Below are 10,111 nucleotides of genomic sequence, written 5' to 3' on the forward strand. Positions count from 1 at the left end.
CCCTCTAATTTTAGTGAATAACACATGTGTTCTATGCACTTTATTTAAAAGAAAATCAACTTGTTATTTACTACATCTTTCAGTAGTTTCTCTGTACACTATATAGAAACCGAGAACCTAACAAAATGAAGCCAACCTTCTATCAGACTGCTTTATCTACATGTTTTAGGGATTATAAAGATAAAAGTAAGGTAAGGTTTTTGTTTTAATTTAGAGCTATAGCACTCAGGAAAGCATCCACAGAGGTTTCTTCAAAGTGAATACTTGGTATATCAGTAATCTGATAACACTAAAACATACTTTATAACACATTTATAAGCATCAGAATTCTTTTCAAAAGTGTAGCTAATAATCAGGACAAATGTCATTTCCTTTTGTTTGGGTCTCCAGGGAATAATGTTTACTTTGCTTTAAAATTTATGTGAGTCATTTGGTTATATGCCTTTTTTAATTAGCTTGAAGGAAGCAATCACTGGGGAGAAAGCGGAAATCAATTCTGATCCGATATTGATAGCTACTGTGCTGTAAACTGTGTGTCCTTTCTAATTAAATGTAAACATGTTCAGTTCTAAAGTCCAGCAGCAATGACAACAGTCACTAGGAAAGATTGCTTAAGTACCGCTCAACTGATTTGCCTGGCCTTTATTTCTTTCAAAGTTGTGCTTGTGCAATCATTGGTAGGGTGAATGCTGGTTGTAACTGACTTTTTTTTAGGCCATCCTCAGAGAAAAGATTTGACAAGAATGTAGAGTGCTCTGTAATACTTAAAAGTTACTTATTAACTCTGTCCTTCTGATAGCTAATCAATGGCAGTGCATAGAGTCAAATTTGGTACACTAAACTGCTCCCTTGCCCAAAGCCAAGTCTTGGTAAATATTTAATGGCTGTAAAGGTGTTTTGCTAGTTATCAAACTGATATGCTAAAGGACTCTTAAAAGCAACTTTATCTTCCTTCCCTTCCATAAATAATTTTCCCAGTAATATAGTTTATAGGTGTAAAAGAATTTGGATTATTTCATCTTACTGAGTATCTTATTTAGAAAAAGACCAAAGGAAAATTAATATAAAATAGTGTTCTTTTTAATTAAGTACTATATCACTTAACACAAGAGAGAAAAAGCAACCATTAAACCTTTCTCCTTGGTAAAATGCCAACTTAAATTATAAAATAACTCACCCCCTTTCACCATACTGAACACCACACTAGACTTGTTCAAAACCTGTTGTACAGCTGCTCTCATAAGGAAATGTTATAAAATTTCTGTTGCTTTAGAGTTGCAACATAGTCTGTAAAATCAGAAGACATTTGGAGTTTTGTTTTTTATTCAACACTGTAAAGGCTGAGTTTTATGTATTTATCTTTCAAATTATGTATTGAGTTTTGGGCCATTTGTTTTATCTATTGTAACTCTTAGGTAGGCAGAATATTTATCAGTTTTACTTTTTAAATAGGAAGAAATCTCACCAGATTTAAATTTGAATAGAATACTTGGTAATTGCTCACTTACTTTCTAGAAATGAGACTGATTACTTTAAGTTTATACTTATTTCATGCTTACAGATTTTAAGGGAAGTTGCTACAAGTATCAAATAAGAGCTGGGGACTCAAAGTATTGGACGGAATTAATGATCCTTCAAGATACAGCCCAAATCAAAGGGTCAAAATTGAAAATAAAGGAAAAAAATATTACAGTAAAAAGGTAAGTTTTCAGAATGGAAAAATATTACAAATGTTCTAGATTTGAGGTGCTAGTGTTGAATTTAGCAATGCTGGGATGATCTGTATATTTTACTTTGTGGTGGGCTGAAAGGAATGTTTATATTTATATTTTTTCCCTTGATATAGCTGATATATGGAAGAGAAATAGCTTCTTATTGTCTGATAAATGAAGTTAATTTTAAAGATGTTATTGATGGTCCAAATGCTATGCATTTTACATAAAACCCTGTGAAAGGATTATTTAATAATATTATATCATACACTTTGAAGGCACCATGTTTCAACTTTAGAAGGAATTTTCATTTTGTACATTGGTGATCTTACTATATCAAAGTTTGGAAAGATGGCTTAGGATATAAATTTAAAACTGGTATTTCTGGTTTGTGTTTCTTAAACTCATGTCTACATTGATTTTGATCTCTGAAATGTTATACAATATAAAGATATTCTATTTCTCAATTTTTTTCCAGGAACACAGGTCAGAACAAAACAAGGGGTAAGCCAGCTGGTGCTTGTCTAGGGCTTCAATCTAAAATGACCACAGAAACCTCAATGGAGAAAATTGAAAATATGATTACTTAAACTCAGGTTGCATAGGTAATCAATTACCCATGTAAATGGAAAAGTATAAATTGGTATACTACTGCGGAAATAGATGAACACCTTAACAGGAAATGATTTTTTTTCTTGGCTCTCATACACAACTGCACATATGTGCAAAAACAAAGTCTATCAACTAACTTTAACCAGCCTGTTAACTTGTGAAACCAGATAATATGTGGTTGTGATGCTATAGGTGATTTATTTCCAAACCCTTTAATCTGTTTTATCAGAAATTGTCTGGTTTGTAAAATTGCAAAGAGAAGCACAAAGACCTATGAAGAGTACATAGTAGGGCACTTAGCTCAGAGTCGGAGATCAGAGAGGATGCCTTAGAAGACTGGATGTTTAAAGCTGAGTCTTGAAAAAAATAAAAATTTATCACATAAAGAAAAATAAAGGGTATAAAATCTAGAGGAGGTGGTCATGTGGATTAGCATGTTTGTATGAGAAAACCTTTGCTAAAAATATTGAATTACTGTGCATTTGCAAATACAGCTACTTTTAAACAGAAATCTTCAGATCTTTGTAAAATGGGTGAGGGAAAGATTTCTTAAAAAGGGAAAGACAGCATCCTCATTTCTCTATTTCCAGTTATTTTCTGAAACCAAGAAAAAACATCACCCATTTTTTGATTGCTGGGAAGTCACTGTGGGGAAATACTTGTATCTGGTTGATACCCATTCTCATACATTCAACAAATCTTCACAGAGCGAGCATCTACTTTGTGCCAGACATTGTTATAGGCACTAGGAATAGAGCAATGAATAAAACAGATCAAGATATCTACTCCTGTGGAACTTTCAGAACAAAGTTCATCTCATTTTAGTTAGATCCACCTGGCAGATAAGGTCTCTTTCTGGGCATCTCACCTAAAGCCCTTGTCCAAGAGGCTCTTACATCTTGTCAATTTTCTGTTTTACACGCTATATCAAGGTTTCATAATAACAATTTTTTAGTTTTTAAAACTAAAGCTTTATTTGAAATTTGATATTTTCATGATTAGTCATCTTTTTATTTTATTTGTATCTCTGATATAAATTTTCTGTCAACAAAGTGCATTTTGCCTTAATATATCCTTTGTAATTTATAAAGACATACCCAAATATTATATAAGTATCAAAAAGAATATGTTACAATGTTCAAAAAACATTAAATTATCAAAACAATTTCTTGAAGGTTATCTGTAAAGTTTGTTTTCATATGTCAAACCTATGTTCCAAGAGCATGTATGTGTGTGTGTGTGTATGTGTGTATATGATATATACACATATATAATTTTTTTTAAAGAAAACATTAGGATGACCTCAAAGTTTTGGTATTGGGTCTGAAATCAAAACATTAGATTTTATACTCCAACACCTGTATCTGCCTGTAGGTTTATGTTTGGGAGCCATAAAAACAAATACTACATCTTTTTGAAGTAGTAAATCATAAAATCAATGTAATATAAAGATAAATTTTTATTTAACTTAAATTCAGCAAAGAAATTTTTTATTTCCTTTATAGTCTTTAGCTACCCTTAGATTGAGATAATGAATTAGGGCAAGATGGCATTGTGTCTGAGCTTATTGTAACAAAGAATGTTAGAGTCTTTTCAATAAATAATACCATATTTCTTTTATCTGGAAATCTATAGCTGCAATATGCTTGGTAAGTTCCTACTGGTGGTTATTAAATTTATCCATAATACAAGTTTGAATAATACAAGATGGTCCCAAGCCAAAATTTGTTCTTCCCCAGAGGAATATACTATGGACAGGTAACATTCAGTAACAGTTATTTAGGCTGGGGAAAATGTACACAGTTTTGTTCACTACTGAAGAGATATCTGTTTTTGAAAGACAGATTCAATATGGAAATAACATAAAGAAGATGGATTTGGATAGGTAAAGAGCTGAAAACTGGTGTATTTCTTTTAATTTTTTTGCTTGTTCTTACAATGGGAATGAAAAATTCACAAAAAGAAATATCAATATTAACATTTTGTAGAAGAAAATGTTTCATAATTTACTGAAATACCTTTAACAACAGAATTTATAACAAATGGTTATTTTAATGGGAAAATGACATGTACAAAAATAAATCCAATTTGCTAAATACAAATTGATTATTATGGTTATTGGAATGATACGGAAATACATTTCTATCAAACATGTCATCTTCATGCAATGACACTAAATTTCTAAAAGGGCATGTAGTTTAAAAAAATACATGCTTATAATTTAACAAACAAATTAGTAGTCCTTGTGTTATACAGTGAATAAGAGTATCCCTGCCTTAGGAAATTTAGAGTGCAGTTAAGAAGACATTAATTATACAATTTGGAAGCAGATATGCATACATATTTTGGCTGGTGAAGGGAAGAGAAGAATGGCAGGCAGTAGGTTTTTTAGGAGAGAACAATTCCTAAAAAAAGAAAGCATGAGACAGCATGAATAGACGCATATCACTGAAAAAAGAAGAGTAAGAGGATTACTACAAGCAGTTTGCTATTGGTATGGCCTCAAGGCTATGATAGGGAAAGATAAGATTAGTTATAGAGAAATTACTTCAAGTGATATATAATAATGGTCTTGAGGGGATACTGGTAATATTGTAGAAAAGAGAATACAATAGACTCATAAATATTTAAGAAGTGAAATTGATGGAATTTGTTGACTTACATTCAAAAAGAAAATAGGTTTTATAAAGAAAGTTACTTTGTAACTGTTGTATTCTGCTACCTTTCCTATCCTCTACTATCCCCCCTCCCTCCCCTCCCATCTTCTCTCTCTACCCCATATACTGTAATTCATTTCTCTCCTTGTTTATTTTCCCATTCCCCTCACAACCTCTTATATGTAATTTTGTATAACAATGAGGGTCTCCTTCCATTTCCATGCAATTTCCCTTTACTCTTCCTTTCCCTCCCACCTCATGTCTCTGTTTAATGTTAATCTTTTCCTCCTGCTCTTCCTCCCTGCTCTGTTCTTAGTTGCTCTCATTATATCAAAGAAGACATTTGGCATTTGTTTTTTAGGGATTGGCTATCTTCATTTAGCATAATTTGCTCTAATGCCATCCATTTCCCTGCAAATTCCATGATTTTGTCATTTTTAGTGCTGCGTAATACTCCAGCACTAAATAAATGCCACATTTTTTTTTTATCCATTCATCTATTGAAGGGCATCTGGGTTGGTTCCACAGTCTAGCTATTGTGAATTGTGCTGCTATGAACATCGGGAATAGTCCGAGAAGGGCAATTGCTGGGTCAAATGGTGGTTCCATTCCCAGCTTTCCCAGGAATCTCCATATGCCAAGCCATAAGTCTTATTCTAAATCTGTAGGTAATAATAAAAATGGTACTTTTTTTAGGGGCTTCTTTGGGCACTTTCATATACTATATGTAATCTGTAAAATAAACCCCCAAAGTAGTTCACATTCCATTTAAAATGGTGGGGGTGGGAAAAAGAAGAGAGACTAATTTACCCAGTGTCAAGCAAGTAAATGATTGAGCCAGGATGCCACCCAGGATATGCCTTTTTCCAAAGATAATGTATATCATTTTTGTTTTTCAAAATATTGTTTGCTCAAGACTCTTTCAGCCTTAAAATTTTAAGGCCAATGTTTTATCAAGTACAGACAGCCCAAGTACAAATTCTAAATATATTATGTACTATATTAAAGATTTGTTATAGGATCTTGAGAAAACCACTAAGTCTCTCCTTTTTTTCACTTTTAAACTATTTAAATGAAGATAGTTTATGCTATCAATTATCTCACAGAGGTAGGAAATAAAAAATGTTTATGATATGGAAGAGACAAAGAATATAGGTAATAATATAATCACCTATTACATGTCCAAGAAATGTTTTTGAAATTTCTTAAAGTTGAAAAAACATAGTTTTAATGCTCTATGCATGACTTAATAATAAAGATCATCAGATGAGAACTGAAGGAAACTTCTTTCATTGGTAAATAAAATGCACATGCTAACATCATTTATTTTCTAAGCCATTACTGCTGCTTCTTAATACCACTGCTTGGTTTCTAAAAGGCAATTCCTTAGAAGGCCTTTTAACCAAAAATACCTAAGAACTAAAGCTTAAGGAAGAGAGAATGAACATCCTGCTACTTGACATTAATCACATTAAACTCAGAGTACCTAACAGACGGCTCTGGCATTACTCCTAACTGGAAGACACAGAAATTAAAGCACAGAGCTTTAAAGTTAATGGGAGTTGCACAATTGAAATACTCTATGTCAACCTGATAATATGCCCCTAAGTTATTGTTCATGGATGGTGCCATTCCTCTGTTTAATCAAGAGTTAAAGCATGTACAGTAATTCCCTATTTTCACAATATTCTTTCTGACAATAAAGATAACAACTATGAGAACAGTTTTTAGCTGGCTAAACCTGATGTACTGGTTTTGTTAATAAAAAAATTCATGACAATTAATGAAATGGATCTATTAGACAGTCCCCCAAAGTTGTACACCTACCCCACCTACAAATGAACTTCTCATGACCTATGTTATTCAGAAAAGAACTGTAGTAACTTGCACTAAAAATTGTTACACACAAAAGATTCAAACTAAATCAAAGCATTACTCAGAAGCTGGCAAGATATTTCAAGTGAGGAATGCTTGATATGGCTACCTTTAATCAAGTTTTCATTTGCTGTTCATGCTTATAAAACTATTTCTGTAATTCATGCTTTTATATTAAATTTTAATAAATGAAAAATCCACATTTAAACATAATTTTGAGATTATCATAAATAACACATGGCTGAATTCCAGATTTCATACTTTGTTATTCTAACTGCATTGAAAAGAGCGACTGTTAGTAGCCATATCTTTTTCTTTTCATCTCAAGTCCTTAATGGTCAAGTACTAGGCAAAGAGAATAGACAAAAGAACTCAAGGTTCATAATGACATGTTTGAAATGCTTTGACAAATATAACTCAGGAGCACACTTATTTTATGCAGTTTTCCCTTTAAAAATTAACTTGTATAATTTATCTTAAGTCATGTTTTGATTTTCAAAGTGTAGTGGACATCAATTCTTTTGCTGCCATGAATGTATTTTTTCATTAAATAATTCTAGATTATCCCAAGCAATACTCAAATCCATGTATAAGAACAAGAGTCTATGTAGTAAAGCTCATTGTTTGGGAATGACAGAACTACCCCAAAAGACAGGGGAATTTGTTGCCCACAATGATGATATAGAAAATTTCTAATGTACAACCTTTTCTAAACCAAATAAGCCTCATCATATTTGAAAATATCACCCATTTAAAAATAATTTTTAAAAATTCACAAACATACCTATGTAGAAGAAACTCTGGCATCTAAGACACTTACAAGGATATCTCAAGTTGCTCATGTATAAAGTAGCTAATGTTACCTTGAGGAAGAGATGACAAGAAGAACTCCGTAGAAAATATTTATCCTAATGAATAAATGTACTGTAGACTTTAAAAACAAAAAAATTAGAATAATTTCAGTAGAGGAAATATTATATTCCTATTTAAAACAATATTATTACTGGATTAACTTTATAGACACAGTTGTAAAGTTGCTTCATTTAAAATTGTGTGGACACGATTTTTTTTTAACATATTAGGCTATGAAGTTTCTTTTTTTATATTTATTTTTAGTTTTTTTAGGTGGATACAATATCTTTATTTTATTTTTATGTGGTGCTGAGAATTGAACCCAGTGCCTCATGAATGCTAGGCGAGTGCGCTACCACTTGAGCCACATCCCCAGCCCTGAAGTTTCTTAATAAATTTAGATACAGCAAAAACTCATGTTCAAATCATATAATATATTCAAATGATTAAGGAGTGGAAAATATATGTATTTTTGATTTTAAAGGTAGTTGGGTTATGGGTGATCTTTATTTTCTTTTTTGCCTTTTAAAATTATTTTTAAGTTATAGAAGCTACAGAGTGCAGAAAAACCTTAAAAATTCTGCACTCACAGAAGTACTTTGCAAGTTAATTGTGCAAAGAAAATGAATTACTTCTCCAAGTCATTTGTTTAATTCTGTGGACTACGTCATACATATATTATCCCATGCATTTGTCTCCCATCCCTTCTGAGGTCACACTGAAATAAAGGCATCACAGTTAAATAAACTCATGAAAATAGAGGACAGCTGGGAATTGGAGATGGTGATTACCTTTGATAAGGAATTTCAATATATTCTCAAAGACAGAAAGTTGATGAATGTGTCAAACCAAAATGAATAAATAAATAAACAAACTAACAAGAAGATAAAAATATATCCTAGAACATTCTACATGGAAACTTTGTAGGAGAAGGTGCTACGGCTCTGGGCTAGCAGGTTACTGGGCACAGCTGAACAAGGGCCTTAAAGCAGAGGACTAATTGAATGTCTCTAAAGCAGCGGACTAATGGAATATCTCATAGGAGACCTTTCACCTGAGCACAGAAGGCTGGCACCTTGATATTGATCAACAGGCAAAGAGCCTGCCATTTTTACTTTACAGAAATTCACTGAATTGGTAGGGAAATGAATTACCTGGAGGAGGTTGGTTTGGATAAACATTCCCAAGCCAAACACTCCCTGTTTTGGCATTTGTGGTATTACTTACCCACAAGCTTAAAATTAAAGTGAATCCCACCAGTTTATGTTCCTTCTCCCATCCCACATAGTACATTCTCTAACAGAATTCCCACACAGGAGAGTAACAGACCTATTTAAATTATTATAGCAAATGAAGTCTACACAGGACACTTGGCCCTTCTCCTTTAATTATGAAAAGACCAATGTTGAGGGCAACAGGTTGAAAGAGAAAGAAGATAAACAGAAAGATTCCCAAAGATCCACAAAGAATCAGACAGTTCAGACAAAAATAAGAAAAATAATAAAGACAGATATGAAAAGATATCATATTGATTATATAAGGTTACGGTGCTATTGGGATTGGCTTATTTGCTTAGCATAGTAGTCTCCAGATCCATCCATTTTCTGGCAAATGCCAAAAAGTCATTCTTTTTTATGGCTGAATAATATTCTAATATATGTTATATAAATATATATACAATATACATTATATATTCTATTGTATGTGTTATAATCAATATAATATTGTATATTTATATACAATAGAATATTATTGTATATAATATTCTATTGAGAACAAAAATACCATTTACAAAATTAAAAGTGAATAGGAGTATTTGACTCTCTCTCTATATCACATTTTCTTTATGCATTCATCTGTTGTAGGACATCTAGGTTGGTTACATGTCTTAGCTATTATGAATTTAACTGTTATAAATACTTTTGTGATTGCATCAGTATAATATACTGTTTTTAATTTTTTTTATAGTTGTAGATGGACAGAATGTCTTTATTTTATTTGCTTATTTTTATGTGGTGCTAAGGATTGAACCCAGTGCCTCACGCATGCTAGGCAAGTGCTCTACTACTGAGCTCCAGCCCCAGCCCAATATGCTGTTTTTAATTCCTTTGGGTATCCCTAGAAGTGGGATAACTGGGTCAAATGGTGGTTCCATTCCAAGTTTTCTGAGGAATCTCCATACTGCTTTCCAGACTGCTTGCACCAATTTGCAAATGTTTTGATATATGGATACTAGCATGCAACAAGGGTGGGAATATAAGTTCAGTAGATTAGACAAAGGGGAATGAGGGGAAGGGAGTGGGAATAGGAATAGGAATGACAGTGGAATGATTCTGATATAACTTTCCTATGTATGTGTGTGTGTGTGTGTGTGTGTGTGTGTGTGTGTGTATATATATATAT

General features: G+C 32.4%; 1 protein-coding gene and 1 long non-coding RNA gene across 9 annotated transcripts in view; one reads left to right on the forward strand and one right to left on the reverse strand.

Moving 5' to 3' along the window:
• Positions 1-5,054, forward strand: part of LOC125615244 — an 82,440-nt gene extending 77,386 nt beyond the window's left edge. Inside the window, exons 2-3 of the long non-coding RNA XR_007345801.1 lie at positions 1,562-1,700; positions 2,191-5,054. This is a non-coding gene — a long non-coding RNA (uncharacterized LOC125615244). The remainder of the gene's footprint in view (positions 1-1,561; positions 1,701-2,190) is intronic.
• Positions 1-10,111, reverse strand: part of Mipol1 (mirror-image polydactyly 1) — a 326,985-nt gene that overhangs the window by 61,541 nt on the left and 255,333 nt on the right. The gene's annotated exons all lie outside the window — the stretch shown is intronic.

This window comes from Marmota marmota, unplaced genomic scaffold (assembly GCF_001458135.2).
Source record: "Marmota marmota marmota unplaced genomic scaffold, marMar, whole genome shotgun sequence".
NCBI lineage: Eukaryota > Metazoa > Chordata > Mammalia > Rodentia > Sciuridae > Marmota > Marmota marmota.